The sequence below is a fragment of the Oryctolagus cuniculus genome, chromosome 20 (assembly GCF_964237555.1).
Source record: "Oryctolagus cuniculus chromosome 20, mOryCun1.1, whole genome shotgun sequence".
In the NCBI taxonomy this organism is placed as follows: Eukaryota; Metazoa; Chordata; class Mammalia; order Lagomorpha; family Leporidae; genus Oryctolagus; species Oryctolagus cuniculus.
In genome coordinates, this window is record NC_091451.1 from 44,425,440 (window position 1) to 44,446,218 (window position 20,779).

The window sequence follows — 20,779 nt, forward strand, 5'->3', positions numbered from 1 at the left end:
CAGGGAGGCACCCTGGGGAGAGGATCTCTGTCAACCCCTGACCTGCCTCCCAGGCGGATTCAGTCTGCCTGGCCTGCCCGCTTCCTCCCCGGGGGTGAGAAATTCACAGCTCATAAATCCTGTGCTGTGACTGGCCCAGAGCGGCACCTGGCAGGAGGCACGGCTGCTTCATTCCACCCTGGCACACACGCCGGCCGGTCCTCCGTCCCTTCTTTGGTTACCCGAAAATCAAAAAGGTCACAGCTCAGCGCCACGGAGCGCCAGCCCTGGCAGGCGGTGCTCCCTGGAGCAGGCCCAGCCTCCCGGGCCGAGGGGATGCCTCCGCTTCCCGAATTCGGTGGGAAAGGAGAAAACAGGCACTTGGCCCCTGTCCCACCAGTTGGGTCAGCAGCCCAGAATAGCTTAGTTCCTGCTCCAGGTTCAAAGCCAGAGTTTGTGAGGGAGAGGCACCACAGTCTGGGTTCCAGCTTTGGCTCGTTTGCCTTTCCGGGCACGTGCACAAAGTACCTGCGTGGGGGAGCCTTGTACGTCTCTAGCTTTTCTGGCGGGGGTCGGGGGGGTGGGATTTCTGGGACCTGCTTTCCATGCTCCCCAACTCTGAGCGTGGAGGAGACCTTCCCATGGTCCCCCGCCCCCAACAGTCTGTTCTTCCTCTGGGTGGACCTCTTTGTGGGGGTGCTTCTGGGGCGTGCGCGTGTCCCACTCATTTCCCTGACTTTGCGTCTTCACTCCCCCTGCAGCCGGGGCTCCCCTACCTCGCTCTGCTGCTGGGGTCCCCCACCCCCAGCAAAGGGTGAAGGGACCCTGAGAGATGGGAGTAGGGGGTGCATGAGGTCTTTGAAACCTGATGGTCTTGGGGGTTTGGGGATCCAGGGATGGGAGCTTCGAGCGGGCTGAGGCTGGATTTAAAGAGACGTGGACATCTTGGTTGGAGCTGTTCTCGTTACTGTTACTGTTTTGCACACTTGTTCTGTATCGGGGCAAATAGAGCGTTGGTGACCCCATGGGCTGGCCCTAGGGGATGTTCTTTCCACCTTTTGTTGCTTCTTGGTGTTCTTGGCCCTTAGTGAGCTAGAAAAGAGCACGCGTTCCCTCACATAAAACTCCTCATTGGCCAAAATCCAAATTTTCCATCCAAAAGGATACAAAATTTGGATCTGCTGTTTCTCAAAATTAAGCACACTCTTGTGAGCATGACACTTAAACTTGATCATGCAGTCCTCCTGATTAAAGCCTTTCACTGTTTGTTTACTGTCTGCAGCAGTTAATCCAACTCTTTTAGCATAAACACATCTGACATGTAAATTCACCAAACCACTCTCTGGCTGAAATTTAAAGACCTTGGCATAATAGAAGATGCTGATTATGTCGCCCACTCAGTAGAGATCCCATTTTTTTTTTAAGTACGGTGCACACATTAGATAAGAATCACCGTCACCATCATCACCACACCCACACCACCGCAGCGACACCCACGTAGTCGCCGCACGGCCAGCTTCCCCCTCGGGACGGTGCCCGAAGCTGTGCACAATCACAGTGAAGTCTCAGGTCTCTGACGTGAGGTTGCGGTCGGAACGCAGGAAGCTGACTTTGTAATGCATTTGGAAACCTACCTGACACAACCTCAGCATGTCCCTCATTTAAAATGCTTTATTGGCTAAATTTAAATTCTTAATTACTTTATTAATAGGAAGGCTTCACGTCTTAGCATCCGCACCACTTCGACCACGCAGGCGATGACACCGCAGCTTCCTTGCTTCTGACCAAAAATGTCCTTGGCATGTCACAAAACCCTGAGCGCGCCTTAGCAGTGAAGTCTAAGCTTTCAGCAAGACGCATGGCGTTCTCCCACAGTGTCTCCTTCTCTGTAGTAGGAAGCTGTAATCGCTTTGCATAAAATGAAAGTTTTAACCACATAATTTATTTGCCAGCTGACGATACAAAACCCCAGATCTCACCAGGCCATTCCCGAAGTTCTGTATTGGCCTAATTCCAAACCTCAGTGCGATAAACTAACAAAACCGGAAAACAACCACGCCAAAACAAAACAAACCCACCAAACCTGGACCCTGTCAACCCTCACAATAAACCAAAACCCACGCGTCCATGCAGGTCGAGAGCTTTGTAACAGCGCTCAGTTACCTATGCGACAAGGTCTAAGCTGTTCAGAAAATGCATTTCACTCAGAAATTTCCCCCAGACTGCTCTAACCAGCACAGAAACTTTGCAATGTCCCTTTCTTCAAGTCTCTTCATGGCACAAATCCAGATTCTGTGGCTTGGCATAGAGGTGTGACCCGGCCGCTCGGCCGGGCAGCACGCACGCTTCCCGGCACGCCGGTCAGATCAGCCCTGCCTGTCGCGCCTGCCCAGGACCCAGCTCCCAGCCTGGGGTGTCCCGGGGCCGAGGGTGGGGGCCTGCCGAGGAGCGCCGGGTGCTTACTCATTACCTGCTTGATCAGATCCAGACACCTTAGCACAAAACATGTTTTACCCTCTGAATTCCTCTGGAGACAAAACTCTCATCAATTCACTCCTTGAAACCCTCTATTGGCCAAACTCCAACCGCCTGTGCGTGAGCATCCAACAATGAGATCATCCCCGCCCGCTCCTCCAAATGGAATGCTGGGCTGCCTGGGCTCTCCCGTAAAATCGCTTCTCCTTAGCATGCTGTAAGACCTGATCATATTCTACCATAAAAATCCACTCTTTCAGCTCTGCCGAAATGCACAAGTTTGAGCACGCAGCTCCTCGATTCTAAAACTTTCCAAAGTTTTTCATTGCCTATAACATAAAGTCCCAAGTACTTAACGTAAAATGTAACGTTTTCCCATGTAATTTATCTTCAGGCTGGTCTATTAAAAAAAAAAAAAAACAAACCACACACATCTTGCCCTGCTGCTCCTTTAAGCTCTTCATTGGCTTAAATCCAAACTTATTAGCATGGCATAAAATTTGATCATGTCATCCTTAAAATAAAATTCACACTTCCTAGTACAATATATATAAAATCAGATCTTGTAACTCCACCTTAAAAAAAAAGTGTCTCTTAATTGCGTCTGGAATGGAATACCAAATTCTTAGCTAAAATGTGTTCTATTTTTTTTTTTTTCAGTTTGCATGCTATTTACCAGACACGCCAAAAAAAAAAAAAAAAAAAAAAAACCACTGAAAACTCATCACTGGCTGGAGCAGCTTTCTAGGCATGCCTGCAGAAACCCCAATCATGTCCAACAATCCTTTCTTCGCATATTCACAACCGTGTAACGCTTGTGATTAGAACCTTTCAGCTTTGGCTCCAACACTAACCAAGTCTCCTTGCCCGCTCTGCGGCCCGATGGCGGCACTCCCTGGACGGGAGGGCCTCCGAGCGTGATCCCGACGGTCGTGGCTGTTACTCTTGGGCTGGAGACTTCCCAGCCTTTCCCGAGCTGTCAGCCAATAGATACACTTGATCACGCTTCTCTGCACGTTCCCGCCCCACGAGAGCCAGCGCGCCACGCATCTCTCAAAACCCTTTAACCAAAAAAAAAAAAAAAAAAAAAAAAAAAAAAAAAAAAAAAAAAAATCCCAACTCCTTAGCACGATAGGAAACTCTGATGCTGCCACCTCTCAAAACGAAGTCAGGATTTCTCCCCCTAAAATGCAAATCCAGGAGGAAACAAACTCCCGGTTACAATTTCCTGACCGTCACCACCTTCCCATGGCAGCCACGTGCCGGGAAGACCCCTGCGTTTCTCAAAAGTCCCTGCCCGCCCCCCCCCCCCCCCCCGAAATGCCTCTTAGAGATGTCCTTACAGCTACCTGCCATTCATTGATTTGTTCATTCATTCCTTCCTCGCTCTGTCCGGGCCCTGCACCGTGTGGCCTGGGTGTAGGGAAGGAGGCAGCTCCGCCTGTGGAGATGAGGACCCCACCCCGTCTAGTGCCTGCTGGAGGTGAGCGGGGGTCTTGGGGCTGAGTGAGGGGCTCCGCTGCCTGCTCCTCTGGGTGCACTCGGATGTTGTCAGGGGGCTCCGTCCTGTTCTGCTTAGGGTCCGGGCAGTCCCCGTGAGCTTCCTGGGGGACCCACGCCCTCCACCAGCACACCCGCCACCGCCTGGGGCCCGCCCTGCTCTGCCCATGACGCTGGGCCCTGCCCGCATCTGCATCAGTGGGGTTCCCAAGCATCGGGCCGTTTCTCTAGGAATTATCCCTTGCTTGGGAAATCCCACCTGATAGCCCCACCCAACAGAAACCCCGCAAAAACCGCATCGGGATTGGGCGCACCTGGTCTGGGGTCAGCGCTGCGTTTGGTCTTTGGCCGCCTCGGCACCGGCAGTGCCCAGAGCCTCGGTCAGGTCAGGTCGGCGCCTTGCCGCTGCGCAAGTGGCCGAGGTGAGGGCTGCCACCGTCCATCTATGAAGGGCTGGGCGGGGGGGGGGGGCACGGGGGGCGGGGGCCATCCCTCAGCGAATACCTCTCCCTGTCAGCCCTCTGTACAATAAAGGAAATCTGATTTTAAAAATAGAGCTTGGAAGAGGAGATGGGAAGATATTTAGGAGCAGGGCTGGGCAGGGGGTGGGGGGCGGGCATGGAGGAATTAGGGGAGAGGTGAGGACAGGGGAGGAGGCGGGAGGCCCAGGAGGAGGAAGAGGAGGAAGGTAGAGCCAGTGCCCAGTGGGCCTGGGAGGCTGGGAGGGACACGGCTGTCCCTAAGCCATCCTGCAGGCTCAGGCTGCAGCCCTCTTCCACCTGGAGTCCCTAGTCCCCTGCTGCCACGTGGGTGTCAGGTGCAGGCCCCTGTCCATCTTGGCCTCCCTGCAGGCAGCACTCAGAGCCCCAGGAGTGTGAGGGGGCAGCCAACAGGCCTCGGGGGCTAAGGTCCCCCAACTCTGCCGTCCTGGGCTGTGGGAGTGAAGGCGTTCTGATGAGGGTGGGCTTACAAGGTGCTGGGAGGGCCACGGAGCGTCAGCCTTCTGTCTTGCTAGCCAGTGTCAAAGTCATGGCTTGCCCTTGGCAGGCTGAGGCCTGCCCTGGCAGGGGTGAGTGGTAGGGTCGGTTGCTCTGGCCATTTCACTGCCGCTTGGGGGTGGGGGAGGTAGGTGGGCTTCCTGTAGCCCCACGAGGAGCTAGGGTTGAGTCTTGGGGTGCCTGTCCACAGCCCTGACCTCGCCCCTCGGACACTGTCATGGTGATGTGGCAGCTATGTCCTTGGCGGGGAGGGGTGGGGGAGGCCATGACCCAGCACTGGCCTCCAGTCTCACTGCAGCCGAGGCCTCCTGCGTAGCCCGGCATGAGGGGCTGCCTGCAGAGGGACCCTCAGCCCCTCCCCTCCAGCACCCCTGAGCTGGAGGGCAGCGCCCTGACCCAGCAATGTTCCTATGGCCATGGCCCTGCCCCCTCCACTCTTGACTGGCAGCTCCAGGGGGCAGCTGGATCACTCTGCCCAGAATAACCTGGGAGGGGGAGAGAGGCCTGAGAGAGGGGCACCGGCCACTGTGTCCTTGGGCTGCCCTGATCGGCGGAGCCAATCAGCTGCTCTTGAAGCCGAACTTGCCTTTGAAGGCAAGCGGGCAGGGCCCGGGACTGCGCCCAGCGCCCAGGCCCGCTCGGGCTCTGACTCTGAGCTTCCTGTCCCTGCCCTCAGTTTCCCCAATTCTGCAAGGGGGCCTGGGGCCCAGCTCGTTCACGTTGCTCCTGGAGCTCTGGGGAGCAGGGGTGAGGGACGTGGTGGCCAGGGCCCTGGGGACACTCGCTGACCCGCGGTCTTGCGCCAGGCTGCCAGCAGCTTCTCCACAGTGCTGTGTGAGCGTGTCACATCTAAATAGGAGTCCCTGGAGGAAGCAGAGTGTGTTTCCCGGGTGGGAGGGGTCTTGGGATGGAACCCCTTCCTGTCACTGTTGGGCCCCTGCCTATGCCTCCTGGCTGTGTGGCTCACCCCGCAGGCTGGGGCCTAGGGTTGCGGCAGCTTTTGGAACAGGAAGGTGGTGACTCTGGAGAGAATTAGGAGGGCTCTGCTCTGGGGCCAGGGGCGCTGGGGCCGGCTCTCCTGGCCAAACCTCCGTGTCTCCATTTACAGGGTAGAAGCAGCGCCTCCTTCCCAGGGCAGCCCTCTGTAAACAAGCAGGCACGGGATTGCTGATGCCATTAGGACTCTCACGATTATTGGAACACCCACTCTGATTGTAACGGCCAGGCTGTGGACAGAATTTCACGCACGGTGTCAGCTTTAATTTCCCATTAGCCTCGGGAGAGGACGGCGCCCTGCTCTGAAACCGAGTCAGCTGGAGCCCACAGGGTCCCCTGTGAGGGGCCCTGACCGGCAGCGGTCATGGCTCGGGGACCCCGGCCACTGGGGACCACCCCTGGAGGAAGGCAGACTGTGGCCTGGTCAGGGGTAATTAGGGTGCACTCGCTCCCAGTTCTGGCTCCGCCCCTCTCCGGCGGGGGCAGCTCCCCCAGTTTGCAGGGTGGAACTGTGGTGCAGGGCTGAGGGCGGCAGCGGGCCCCTAGAAGTGAAAGGTAGAGGCAAGGCCCCGAGCCAGCCCCCATCCCATGGCGGGCGTTGCCTGCAGGCGCATGTGTGCAGGGTGGGGTGGGCAGGTGGCCCCTGGGACCTGGAGGGGCTTTCATTCCATGTCTTGATCCTGCCGGCCTCGGGGCCTGATGTGCTGCCAGACCGCAGGCGTGGGGGCCTCCGTGGCTGCCTCCACCTCCCCAAAAGGCGCGTGCTGTCGTCCTCAGCCCACTTTGGCTTATTTGGTTCGGTAGAGGAATGGGACAGCTGGCCTGGGACCTGCTAATTATAGCGGCTGGCATGGCTGACCAGGGCCTGCCAGTACCCCACCGTGTCATGATTCTTCTTAGAGACAAACCTGGTCCCAAGTGCTGACTCGCACCCAGCACCCTCAGCCCCTCTGAGCCCCGGGACCCCTCCCCCGTGTCTTACCTTGGCCGCGAGCGTCCGAGGGAACCGCCGGTGTCCGCTGGACTCTAACCGCCGCTTCTCTCTGAAAAGCGATTGGGCAGGCTTATTTCTTCGACCACACAAGTCCGGACTTGGACGTTTGTTCGGTGTCTACAGCGGTGGCCACGGCCACGGCCACGGCCACGCGGTCTCGAAACCCACCTCTGTTCCCCGATGGGCCCCTTTCTTCCCCACTGCCGCCTGTGGCTGTGTCCCCTCCTTGAGCACCTACTGTGTGCCACACACTCGGAAGCACCTCAGATACCCTGCGTCTTTTAATCCTCAGAGAGGCATGTCGGGGGCTATTTTCGTCATCCCCCTTTACAGAAGACAAATCGGGGGCTCAGGGACATCCCTGCAACCCACTGTGGGTCCAGCGTCACCAGGAAGCCCTGTCCCTGAGGTTGGGCTCGCGGGGGGCAGCCCAGCAGTCTGTCCAGGCCTTTCTCTCGAGCTCAAGTCCGAGCTCCTGGCAAACTCCTGGTTCTTGGTGCCCCCCCCCCCAGCTTTTTTTTTTTTGTAGCAAATGGATGCGGCGTGGGTGTGAGTAGGGAGGCCAGGCCTCTGGGGGACCCTGGGCAGCGCATTTCTTAGCTCCTCCCGACCCTGCCACCGCCATGGGCAGTAAGTGTTGTGTTCCCAGGCTGGACCCCCTTCCTAGCCACCCTGTCGAGTTCTGTCCTGCTCCGTGCTTGATCCCACCCTCCCTCCACACACAGGCGGCCTTGGCCTGGGCGGGGGATGCACCCAGGCTGTGGCACCTGCTGAGAGTGTCTGTCCCCCTGTCCAGGTGTCCAGGTGCCCTGCCGAGATGGCCGCTTTCCCCTGGGAAAGGAGCAGCTGCCTGGCCCGGGAACAAATCAAAGGTCTGAAAAATGAGCTTTTCCTCCCTAATGTGTCAGTTCAGACAGTTTGCGAATTTGTAGATTTCTGAGAATGGAACTAACTGGCGCCTTTGTTCGTGCAGCCGAGGCTCACTGCCCACAATGGGCAGTGGGTCAGCGGGCTCCCCAGGCCAGTGTGTGGCCCAGCCTGGCCCCTCAGGACAGTCACCTTGAAGGAGACCAGCATCCCAGACCCACTTGGGGCCCTGCCAGGTACGTCTGCCCGTCTCTTATACCTGGCATCTCGGGAGGTGGACCTCAGGGGGGTGGGGGGTGGTGATGGTGGCTACGCAGCCTTAACAGTAACATAATCCAAGGCCCAGAATGCCCCGCCGCCCTCGGCTGCACGTTGCACCAAGCAAGGGAGGTGTCAGACTCTGTCACATGCTGTGCTCTGTCACTGTGCTGTGAAGGTGCCCCCTGGGACACCCGCGGTGGGACCCAGGGAGTCTGCTCGCAGACAGTGAGGGCAGGCTGTGACTTTGGACAGGTGACTCTAAGCCACCTTCCCCTCTTCTGCCAGATGGGGCCCACAGCTTTCCAGTGCTGCGAAGTGCGCTGCACACAGCAGGTCCTCAGCATGTACAAGTGGCGCCTTATTTTAGGTGCCTCTCTTCCCCCGTGGTGTTGGAAGCTCTGTGCATTGTTGAGGATCCAGAGGGCGTCCCCCCGAGGCTCGGGCTTTTATGGACTTGTCCTGAGGTCACAGGTGCTGCACGGGCTGTGGCCGCCTCCACGCTGGGGTAACCCAGCCTCGAGGCTGCTTTTGGTCACTCCAACCTGGGTATTGCACTTGATTTTTTAAAAAAATTTATCCTAAAGATATTTGGCACCAAGCCCCATCCAAAGTAGGCAACAAGCAGCAGGCCTGTCTGGCGTGCGGGCTGACAGCGTGCGGGCTGATGGCTGGTTAACCTGCCCCGCGCTGCTTCTGCCCGGGGTCACGTTTGAACATAGGCGCCTGCCAAGCAGAGAGACAAGGGCTCCGGCTGCCCTCCCCAGCGAGAGGCGGTGAAACAATTAACCAATTAACCGTCCCTGCAGATGGAGGCTCCGCCAGGGGAGGGGGGCCGCGGGGGTTAGCCACACCTGTGCCGCTGAGCCCACGGTCGCTGAGGGTGAGGCTCTGAGAGGAAACGTGTCGATCGTGTGTCCTGCATGGGAGCTGAGCTGTCCTGGGACACGCAGGCCCCGGCTCTTTGCCAGCAAGCTGTCTGGCTATTGACGCACGCGGGCTGGAGCCCCGTGTCTTCGCCGGGACCTATCCCGTGTCACATTCCCCTGGAACGCTCATTCCAGCCAGCTAATCCCCGGGACCACGGGCCAGGGCATCCGCTTTCCTGGCCTCTTCCAGACGGAAAAGGAAAGTACTCCCCCTCGGGTGCACTGCGGGCACCTGCGGGCGGCCCGGGAGGGGTCGGGGGCTGTGGGTGGTGAAGTCACAGCCGGGGGCACGCACCTGCCGGGCTCCTGTCTGCGACAGACCGCGGAGAGTGTAGAATTAAAACAGAAAAATCTTTGCAATAAAAACCGAATCCCTGGTGTCTGCCGGACTTGTTTGGTTGGTACCTGCTGGCTCCCCAGCTGCCGCCAGCCAGATGCTCTTGTTTATATTTGTAAAAACAAAACCAAAAAAATCCGCACAAACAAATACATGTGAGCCCCCCTCAGAGCCCCCCTTCCGCGTACAATGGTTGTTTTCAGTGTGCAGGAAATGCATGGATAATTCACATTCACTCGTGAGAACGCAACCTTGCAGATAAAGCTGGAGCCGCCTTGAGCCCCGCCTCCCCCTCTCCCCTGATGAGCCATTGTGGGGACCTTTGGGTGTGCACCTCCAGGTGTTTGCCCTGTCTGCCTGTGTGTGTAAGCACCCCTACCCCGTGGCACTCCGGTCTCAGTGAAGTGTTCTCTGTGGCGCTCACCGCAGCCTGTTTTTCTGCCTCCAGGAGTCTGCGTGGAGATAACAGAGATCAGCCCAGCCCTCGCGACAGCACCTCGGCATCCTGGAGTGCTTTCTCCGGAGGCAGCGGCCCTGGGGGGCGGGCGGCCCGGGAGGCAGGTGTAAGTGATTGCTAAGGCCGGGTGTGCGGAGTGAGCCCGTGAGTGCTTACGACATTCTCACAAATGAATCTATGAATGCATAAATTAGCAAAATAAAAGAGCACATGCCTGGGCCAGTGATGAGGCCATGTCTGGGAACAAAGGAGCGTGATGAATCCAGTCCTGCGCAAAATACTGAGGTCCATTCAAAGACAATAGGTCTCGGCTGCCTCTTTATTTTTAAGAGCTGTTTAATATTCCGGGGTCTGTACGCCCCATTGTCACTCCTACCCTCCCCTGTTGTCAGGACTCCCAGCTGGACGTGTTCTGGGGGAGGAGACGGGGCAGACGGGCGCCGTGGCCAGCGGCCCTGTCGTCGGGATGGGTCACGGGATCAGGGTGCTCGCTCTACTGTGTTGCAAAAAATGAACAAGAATGAGTCCGTGGAAGGAACGTGGCCCCGTGTGGGTCAGAGAGGAGGGCGTGTCGCCAGCTGAGCCCGTAACAGGGCAGTGCGGCTAGCTGACACCCGACGAAGCCGTCTGCGCTCGCCCCTCACGCGTGTGGCCGTGGGCGTGCTGGTGCTGTGACACCACCTGACTGCATTCGCCCCAGCTTCTTAGAGGGGGGGCGGCTGGGAAAATCCCCCTAAAATGCCACTCCGACCTCATGTACTGTCTCGCTTTAAATCCTCTGGTTTCTTCTGGGACATGGTTGAAAACCCAAAGGCAAAACACAAGCGAACACAAAAGCCCCTCGCCCGACTTGGGAGACCCTCGGGGTCCACTTTGAAATGGCCCACCTCTGCAGCCCCACAGAGCCACCACTCTCCCCATGGGTGCTGTGGCCCCACGCTTTTGGCCAACTTGTCCTGGGCTTTTGAGAGTGTGTTTGAGACGACACTGGTCGTTAACCCCTTGTTGGGGTGCGTGCCTGTCACTGCCCCCAAGAGCTCGCTGGGGAGCCCAGCTGAGCGCTGCCCCATGTTTCGGGGTGAGGAAGTGGCCGAGCACTCAGCACCCCTATCCTTTGTCCCTCTGCAGATGGCCCGGGCACTGCGGCTGTGCGGTTCCCTTCGCTGAAAACCACCTCGTATTCTGTGCGCGCTGACAGGCATCTGTCAGAGGGTCCTGTCGCCTGCTCTGTGGTGTTCGGTGAGTCTGCAGATTTGCTGTGACACAGCAAGCACATGGCTGGGGGGCCCGGGCTGCCCCCACCGCCCCACACTGCTCTTTACCTCCCTGGCAGCTGCGTGCCGAGCCTAGGATCCGGGCTGGGGGACGCGGCTGGCGTCTCGGGGGCTGGCTTTCGCCGAGGAGCTGTGAGCCTAATTTCAGCCGCACGCAGGCGACTGTCTCCTGGCCGGCGCCTTGCCAGAGGCAGACGGGTCTAGCCTGGACAGGAGGGGGTGATGGTGAGGTCTGGGCCAGGGTCGGTGCTGTGAGCCTGTGCCTGTGGGACAGTTATTTCTAGAAAGAGGAACGGGGCTGAGATGCTGAGCCAGCGTCACTCTAGGGAGCAGGGGGCCTCTGCACGCGTGTGCGTGTGTGTGCAGGTGTGTTTGAGGGGGCAGGGTCCCCAAGTGTTTGGGGCTGGGAAGGCGGCTACGCTGCAAGCAGCCAGCCGTCCCGCACAGACCCGCTTTGGAACACGGAGCTGTGGGTCCTTGGCAGAATCCCCGAGTATTTCTGTGCCTTGGTTTCCTGATATTAAAAAAAAAAAAAAAAAGAAAGAAAAGAGAAAAGAAACCATAGTCCCTGTCACACAGGGCTGTCGAGATCTCAGTGAGAAAATCGCACACAAAAGTCGTCAGCGCCGTAGCCAGAGCGGAGCGCCCGGCAGCCGTGGCTGCTGCCCCTTCGCCGCGCGGAGGGCTCCAGCCCCTTCCCAGGGGCGGCCACGGCTGCTTTTCAGAGCCCCAGACCCAAACGGCAGAAAACAAAAAGGCCAGCGAGCAGCCCCCTTGCCTCCCCCCGCCCCAGTCCAGCGCCCCCACGTCTTTCTGAAGACGCCTGGGGGCCGGGGCCGCCCCCGCCAGCTTTGATGGGGCTCTCTGGCGCGAGTGTTGATTCTGTTTTTCTATAAACGCAAGGAGACAAATCCGACTGGTGCTGGGGCGGGGGGTTCAGGCTCTCGTGTTCTGGACCTTGGCTGGGGAGCTGGGAAGCACAGCGGCTGGAGTCTCCAGAGGTTAATAATTCCTGGAAAAGCTTGTGCTCACCCCGACTTCTCTGTCTCACAGAAGCCCTCCGGGCTGGCCCGGTGTCAATGAGGGTTTTGTGCGGGGTGCAGCTTCCCTGGTGCAAGCCCGCCTTGCTTGCACTCTGCCCGCGCACCCCAGCGAGGCTCCCGTCTCTGGAGCATGAGCCTTGGCGGGGAGGGTCGCAGGCTCTGGCTGTTTGCCAAGCCCGGAGCCCCGGACTTCTCATGTGTCAGAGAGGGAGCCAGGTCCTGTGGGCGCCAGGAGCGGAAGGAATTATTAGTGGGGTGGGGGCACGGTGCCCCTCGCCCAGACCCCTTGGGCTCAGGCGTTTTGCCCTGTGGCCTCTGCCCCTGCTTAGCCCTGTGGGGAGGTGACTTCTCGCATCCACACCCAACTCTTCAGGGCCTTTCTGCACCCCGCCGCTGCCACCAGCCAGAAACTGTAGTGGCAGAATGTCCCGGGGGAGCGCCTTCCGCCTGCACCCTCTGTAACCCACCCGTCAGTGTCACTTCATAGGCACGTTTGCGGTGACACGGTGACAAATCAATCCTTTAATAGATTAAAACAACGGCCACAATAAAAAGCAGCAACAAAACCCAAGACTCCGAGGAAAGCAACAGCTCCCCCCGTGGCCTGCAGCGCCTGCTGGTCAAGACAGGGCCCTCCTGCCCGCGGGCCCCCAGGCAGGCAGCCAGCCCGCCGGCCGGCTCACCTGCGACGCACTGCTGCCCCCCCTTGGCGGGCTGCAGCAGCGGCGGCGACCCTGAGGCTCCTGGGCTGGGCTGTAGGAGCAGGACAGGCAGGCGGCGGCCCCGTCCCCCGGGGCTGCCCTCCCCAGAACCTCTCTGTCCCGTGGAGGTGTGCCCCTGCCCCTCAGCTCCCAGACAGCTTCCGGTGCACACGCAGGCACACGCGCGTGCATGAGGGTGAGGACGCTCCCTCAGGCACTGAGAGCAGAGGCTGGTTTGGCCCAGGGCTCCTGTCAAGACCCCTCCCCTGCGGTTCCTGGGAACCGCACTCCCCCCTCCACGAATGGGCCAGGCAGCAAGGGTGGCGCCAGCTGTGGCGTGTGCTGTCTTCAACACGCGGGTCCCCCGGTCCTGTGGCCAGGTGTGTGTGGGTGTGCGTGTGCGTGACAGAGACTGCCTCTCACAGCATCCGGGTCATAGTTCAGCATCAGGCTGGGGCCGGGGCCGGGGCCCAGCCTCCAGGGAAGGGCCCTGACTGGCCAGCACCTCGACTTGCACTCCCTTCACCCACTTTGCCAACCTGTTGCCCCAGAGAGGACGCTGGCCAGCCTTCCTGGGCCTAGAAGCTAGAAGCACCCCTGGCTCACCCAGGTGACCTGGCCCTTAAGAGGGGAACCGGCTGCAGGTCAGGCCCCCGCCCCAGCCCCCACTGTGGCCCCCAGCACTCAGCCGTGTTCTCTGCTCTCTCCCACTGCCTCACTGGGGCAGACGTGCCCCACTCACCATCTCTGTGCCTTTGCCATTTGCCCCCCAGGGCCAAACTAGGTAGCAAAGGCTGAGCACCCTTGCCCTGACCCCAGCCCGCTCCTTTCTGGCCGGCCCCCCTGGCTTGCTCGGGGCTTGGTGCTGTGGGAGCTCCTCCCAGGCCTAGGTGTGTGGGCCGCCAGCCCGGGCAGGGAGCTGTGTGGTAGCCTCTGCCAGCCAAGCCCCGGCCCGCCTCTGTCTGTTCGGATGCCTCCCATGACAGGGGGCTGCTCAGCTCAGCCCCTCCGCCGTCTGCATCTGCCTCTCAGGCTCTGCGGGAGCCGCCAGCCCCCTCTGCCCTCAGCACACCGCACACCGCTCCCCTTGCTGTCCTCTCTCTGCGGCATGGCAAAAGCCCCCCGTCAATGACGGGGACGAGTTGGGGAGCCCTCTGCGCGCGTGCCGGCGCCTCCCCCTGCCCCTTTGCCCTGCTGTTCGGCCACAAGCCCAGGGGAAGGCATGGTGCTCCCCTCTGGGGGCTGCCGCGGGTCCCCTCGGCTTTTTTACGGCCCGCCTGCTAGTTGCCAGGGAGAACGGTCTCTGTGCAACCCCCCGGCCTTTCTGCAGGAGCCGCTGGCCCTGGTCACAGCAGCAGCCAGGCTGAGCAGGGCTGGGGCTCCCGAGCCAGACGAGCCCCGGTGCCTCCCGCGCTCCCGCTGTGAGACCCGGCAATTCCCTTCACTTTCCAGTCTGGGTTTTCCCAGTGGGATGGAGATAAGAGTCTCCCTCGCTGGCTTCAAGTGAGGATAAGAGCAGGCTAGCACCCGCCAGAGACCTCAGGGACGCCCGCGGAGCCGCCCCGGGACCCGGCCAGGGAGGGACGCATGTAACAGGTGTCACCAGGCAGACAACAGCCCAGCCTTCGGTGACCCTGCCCGGAGTACAAACGGAAGCCTCTGGCGGCTGAACCACACAAATCAAGTCAGCTGGAGGCAGCCCCCGGCCTGCGGAACTCACGGTAGATGTGGCAGGCAGGAGGGATGACACGCAGAGCCCACGTCTGCACTTAGCAGCCCCAGCGTTGGCACTGCACACCACAGCATGAGGGGCCGCCCGGCAGGGTGCCCAGCTTCCCCTCCGCACGCTCGGTCCCCGAGCCCCCGCAGGGCACCTACCTTCCCCGGCCCAGTGCCGAGTGAGGCTGGGCTGAGGCGATGCCGGCTGGCTTGCTGTCCCCGAAGCTCAGTGGGTCTGTGGGGGAAGCGAGACAGGGAGTAAGTCACTGCCCGGCCAGGTGACCTCGCGGGCACGGAGGTGGCTGAGCTGGACGGAGCCCTGTCCAGGCGCCCAGCCCCGAGCTGGGTTGTCTGCCTGGCACCCACCCTGGCAGTGGCGCCGAGCGCCGGTGCCATGATCCCCATTTGGTGGATGAAGCCACTGAGGCCCAGCAAGGTGAAGTGTGGTACTTACGGTCAGCACGGACCGGGCTGTGAGAGGCTGCGCACCACACCCTGCTGCTGGAGACAGCTCAGCGAGGCTGTGCTGAGCTCTGGGGGGTGTGGGTGGGCAGGGAGGGATTGATTAGCTGCAAGCACCTCCCAGCGGTACGTGAGATCCCAGCTCCTCTGTGGCCCAATCCGTTTGAAGGGCAGATTCAAAATTAGGTGGTAGCACCTATGGGCAGAGGCTTATGAAAATGGCATTATTAACCTGCGTGGGGAGGGCTGTGACCGGCCGCACGCATTGAGCAGGCGGAGGCGGAGGGGGCTGGGGCTCGCCGGGGTGGACAGTGAGGCAGAGGCGCACGGGGCCGTCCAGGGGCCCTGCGGGCTGGCCGCCAGGTGCAGAGAAGGGCCTGGGGCTGTGTGGCTGGCAGCGGGGAGGGGGCCCCGCCGCCCGGGCAGCCCCCGCCCCCTGCCTCAGTGCAGGACCCCCAGCCACAGCTCCCTCAGCGGGGAGGCCCCAGCCCCTATGCTTGCTCCCACCGACGGACGGGGACTCTGGGCTGCCTGCACCCCAGGTTCCCGTGAGTGAGAGGGCGAGGAGACGCAGCCTTCGTCCCAAGGAAAGCCTCTGCCCCTGCCCCTGCCCCCGTGACCCCCTCCTCGCCACGGCCCCTGCGACCCCCCTCACCACCCCGCCCCCGCCACTGCCCCGGCCCCCAGCAGACACCTGTCTGCTCGCTAGGAAGACAGGTTCCCTTCCCGCCGCCGCCGCCGCCGCCGCCTGTGCGGGGCAGGCCAGGGGCCGGGAAGGGGGAGGCGCCCCCTGCCCAGGAGGGCGGCCGAGCCGGGCCGCTGGGGTCGGAGTTGGGCCACGGAGGATTTGTGCCAACTCACGGTGCGGAGGAATCGGTCTGAATTCTTCAGACTCCAGCCAGGAGTCTGTGGCGCCCCCAAGTGCCACAAGGGGGCCGCCTGGGCCACATTTTGGAGCCCGTAAAGTGAGGAGGGGGAGCCGGTCAGGAGGCGGCGGCGCCCCGGACCGACCGGCCGCGCTGCGCTGCGCTGCGGTGCCGAGGGGCTGCGGCGCGGAGCTGCGGCGGCTGCCGCGCGGCGGGCGCGGCCAGGGGAGGGAGGCGGCGGCGGCCGTGGCCGGGCGCCCGGGGAGAAGGGGGAGAGGCGGCCGGGGCTGCGGCTGCTGCGGAAGGGCCGGGAAGGAGCGCGGGGGGCGGCGCGGGGACCTGGAGTGGCGGCGTGAGTGACAGCGAGGAGCGCGCCGGGAACCCCGGAGCCGGCGTGTGAGCGCCGGGAACCCCGGAGCCGGCGTGTGAGCGCCGGGGACTAGGGCGCAGGGCAGCCCCGCGCGCCGTTTTGGGGCAGCAGCGCCAACTGTGGTCCCTCCCCCCCGCAAGTTAGAAAGGCAGACAGCTGAGTCCCGGCCACTCCAGGAGCTTCCTGCGAGTGTGAAGGTCCGAGGGAGAGGCGGGGATCGCCGCTGGGCTCGCGTGACCTCAGGGGCGGTCCTGGGGGTGGCACAGTCCCGGACCCCTGCGCCCCACACCTGGCCCCTGAGGGGTGCCCGGGGCCCGAGACGAAAGCCCCCGCACTCGGTCCCTAGTCCCTAGTCTCCATCCCAGTTCACTTATGGGAAATGTCAAACTACACAGAAGTAGTTCCAAAAACACAGTGGGCGCCGTCTTCAGTCTGGCATCGTCCACCATCACACCACGTCCCGGGTTCCGTCCAAACCGGGGTGCCGGCCTGCCCTGGCCCCGGTGCCGCACAGCCTGGCCAGTGCCCCCCAGGCACGCACTTCTGAGTCCACCCTGAAGAAAAAAGGCCTTTTTCTTAGCCACAACACCATTATCAAAATTAAAAGAGTAGCAGCGTTGTCTTAATGCATCAGTTCGGCGTTCTAATATTCCTGATGGACTCATAAATTTCTCTTCCTGTTGACTTGTTCAAACCAGTGGCCAGACCGTCCCTGCGGCATCAGGGGGGCATTTGGGGTTCTGGAAGGGGAGGTGCAGCTGTAAATGCAAGGGCTTGAATGGGCGCCCAGACCTCCAGAGGCGATCGCAATCTAAGCAAACCTCAGTTTTTTCACTGAAAATGAGGCGAATTCTAGGAGTCTCCCAGTCACCCGGAGGGCTGCAGATAGCACACGGGGAGGCCCCAAGCCCGCATCTGAGAACGTCAGAGACACTCAGCCAGAAGAAGCAGCCGCCAAGGGGAGGTGGGCTGGGGGTGGGTAAAACAGAGATGGCCTCCATCCTTAAGACAAAAGGAGCTGGCACCCCCCCGACGCCCCCCAAGGGGTCAAGCGCATGCAGCGCCTTCCACAGGGGCAGTCTGCAGTCCATTCCTGGAACTCACAACTCTGCTGCATCCCGGCTGCAGCTGTGACCCGGGACAGGGGGGTACCCCAGGGAGTGCCAGCCCGCTGGGGACCCCATCACAGGCCACCCCGCGTGCTGCCTGGCTGTGCACACCACTGAAACATCGCTGAGAACGTCTACAAATCATTTCTCCATTTGTTGTGTGAGAACAGTGGTTTTCTCCCTGCAAAAATCCCAGCCCGATTGCCAAAAGCAGAGGGACTCAACACGTAGCTCGCGAGCGTTTGCAGAGGCCAGGAGCCGGTCCCCTCACTCGCGCCTTAAATCCTCACCACCCCTCTCCCAGCTGTGTCTCCTGCGCTTTGTTTGACAGATGAGTGGACTTGGAGGTCAGTGACGTGTTCAAGATTGGCTAGGAAGTGGGACCCAGGATTCCAACCCAGGTTTGTCTGGTTCCTTTGAAGACTGAGAGATGGGAGGATGGCTGTTAGGTCAGGAGGCATGAGTGGAAGGTGGGGGGATCAGCTGAAGTGCAGATGGTGGATGGACAGTGAGAGAAGAGTTTCCTAACGGGTTCAGAGCCTGCCTCAGTGGGGCTTGCTGGTGACGCTCCTGCCTCTGTCCCGGCTCCGAGCATACCCTCTCACCACAGGTGGTCTGCCCACTCACAGGGACCCAGAGCCAGCCTGGTGCTGACCTGCTCAGGGGTGCTCAGTGCCTGCTGCTGTCACGCAGTGCTGGGGCCAGTGCTGTCCACTGGCCGCCCTGTATGACTGTCCCTGTGCCCCCGTCGCACACTCTGGCCCTGGCCGGTACTGTCTCCTCCACATCACCACAGCCACGCTCCGTGGTAGCGATCGCCGTCCCCAGTTACAAGAAAACGAAACCGAGGGTCAAGCATGGTAAGTGACTTCCCCAAAGCCATAGAGGGAGCTCATGCTTTGAGCCCAGCCCCCTTTGCTTCAAAACCCACACTCTGCCCTGTTTCCTGTTCTCCATGACCGTGCTCGAAAATCACGTACTCTGCTCGGGGTTCACCCATGTCAGACCCACCCTCCCGGTCTGTGGGTGATCCTAGCTTCTCATCCAATCAAATTTAATTGTATTTCTCAAGTAACACCTTCTCTAGTGTCTCCTTCTTGTAATCATCACTCAAACAAGGGCCACAGGTACCGGCGGCACCTAGCAACACAACCGACCAAGTCAGATGAGATACCTGGTATCTCAGGTTTCTGTGGCGTGCTGATGGAAACAGCAGAGCCCGAAGGGGCACAAGGCAGGGAGGGAGGGGGCCAGATGGAGGGCTGACGGGACCGTCAGTGAGCTTCCCGCAGACGGGCTTACACTCGGCAGTTGGGTTTTGAGAAACTGCTGTGTACGCATCGCTTGTCTCAGATGCAGGAGTTTCCGTCCCAGCCCTGCCATTGACTAGTTTGCCCAGTTTGGATGAGGTGTTCACGCTCTGTGCCTCAGTTTCCCCAGTTGTGATATGAAAATAGCAATGGTTCCTTAATAAGGACAGCTGAAGATTAAAGGACTCAAACACATACCAGGTTTAGAAGAGTGCCTCCTGTATGGTGAGCGCGCAATAACCCTTTCATTGTCATCTAAGTTCTCATCGAGATGTCGTTTATCGTCTTGGTCACGTGGGAGTCCTGACCCACCTCTCACAGGTGACTGAACAGGTGCTCAGTGAGGCGTGAGAGCTGCTTTGAATGGGACCCAATGAAACGAACAAAAACGCGAAGTCAAGACAGACGATTTCAGTTCTGGGCACAGAAGCAAGAATTCTGCGCAGCAACGGGACGTGACCCACCCAAGGGAGCCCCAGGGAAGGCACATCTTCCTAAGGGGTCTTCCTGGAGAGAGTGGAGCTGAGGGCCCGCTGAGGGGCCCAGGGCAACACAAGCGGTTAGAGTTCTCCGTGCAAAAGTTCTGGGAGCTGGTGGAGCTAAACTTGCGGCTTGTGGAAGCGGCGGACAGGTTCCCCAGTTCTCGTCAAAATCTCTTAATCTCTTCCCTTCCCTGTTTGTTTTTTTTTTTTTTTTAAGATTTATTTATTTATTTGAAAGTCAAGAGTTACACAGGGAGAGAAAGAGAGGCAGAGAGAGAGAGAGAGAGAGAAAGAGATCTTCCTTCTGCTGGTTCACTCCCCAATTAGCCTCAACGGCCGGAGCTGCACTGATCCAAAGCCAGGAGCCAGGTGCTTCCTCTGGGTCTCCCACGCGGGTGCAGGGACCCAAGGACTTGGGCCATTTTCCAGTGCTTTCCCAGGCCGTAGCTGAGAGCTTGATCGGAAGTGGAGCAGCCGGGTCTTGAACCGGCCGGCATCCATATGGGATGCCGGCGCTTCAGGCCAGGGCATTAACCCACTATGCCACAGCGCCAGGCCCCCCTCCCACCCTTTTTCAAACTATTTCCTGCCTTGCTGTTTCCAAGGGGGCAGTTGCAACCCTTCCGAGTCTCACCACAGGGGCATGAGAATTGGTGATCGCCGCCCATTCTTGGACAGAACCGTTGCCCCTTGAGCTCAGGTGGCCTGTGGCAGTGTGCCGGGAGGGTGCTGGTGTACGCCGTTGGATGCCCTAAGAGCCAGGTGCCAGGGACATGGTGGCTCTGGTGCTGACCTGCTGGGCTGCGCCGACGTAGGCTGTGTTCACAGCACGGTCTGGCCCCAGAATCTGCACATGTCCCGTAGGGACGGCTGTCACTGCCCCTTCAACCAGGGCTGTTGGTGCCTCCTGGGTACTCCCTCTGCTCCTGGGGCTGCCTGTGCTGGAGGCCAGACGGGCCCTCCCAGGCGTGTGCGTCCACGCACTCGAGAAGGCATTGTGCCGCGCAGGGTAATGCCGACTTGAGCCGCCTCCCGCACGGCACCTCCTAGCCATGTGACCGCTGGCAGGTCGCTTTGTGGGCACAATAGGACGGGTGATGCTCTTGCACAGATGTCACATCTGGGTGAGGCCGTCTCTCCCTGACCATTTCCTGTCCTGCACGCCGCACTTCCTGTCTCCTCCCACAGTGGTGGTCATGTGCCTTCTTCACGGCCTCGTCTCCACACCTAGACCCGGTGACTGGCTCAGGGTGGGTGCTCACAACTTTTGGGGGGCTAAAAAGGAGAGGTGCTGATGGTCCAGCGGTCGGGGTTTGTACCCACGCCCGAGGAGCGCCGGTGTGTGCAGTGCAGGCGGCAGGGTGTTGGCGTGGGGGATGCATGCAGTGAGCGTTGGCCGATATGGCTGTCATGTCTGGTCCACAGGACCGCTGCAGGGATCAGAGGCGACGGTGTGGCCGAAGCGTGCCGTGAGCGCCGTGTGCCGGGCGAAGCAGGTACGCTGTGGGTAGTCCCTTCTGCTCAGTGGGAACTTGCTCATAAATGTTACGCTTTTCATTTTCCCCGCACCGGGGAGGGGGGAGGGGGGAGGTCGGGTCGGATTTTCCCCGCACCGGGGGGCGGGGGGGGGGAGGTCGGGTTGGATGATTGCCC

At 60.4% G+C, this 20,779-nt stretch overlaps 1 long non-coding RNA gene and 1 other non-coding gene across 20 annotated transcripts in view; both read left to right on the top strand.

Moving 5' to 3' along the window:
* The first annotated feature begins 3,756 nt into the window (after positions 1-3,756).
* The window catches only part of LOC103346390 (uncharacterized), a 115,481-nt gene continuing 98,458 nt past the window's right edge, over positions 3,757-20,779 (top strand). For 13 of the 19 annotated variants that reach the window (XR_011384959.1, XR_011384962.1, XR_011384960.1 and 10 more), the window contains exons 1-5: positions 3,757-3,937; positions 7,739-7,814; positions 7,916-8,045; positions 9,782-9,896; positions 10,919-20,622. This is a non-coding gene — a long non-coding RNA (uncharacterized lncRNA). The other 6 variants (XR_011384971.1, XR_011384953.1, XR_011384970.1 and 3 more) reach the window with 6 other exon arrangements.
* LOC127487898 (small nucleolar RNA SNORD112) lies at positions 10,006-10,082 on the top strand. The gene has a single exon (XR_007915166.1). It is a non-coding gene; the product is annotated as a small nucleolar RNA SNORD112 (small nucleolar RNA).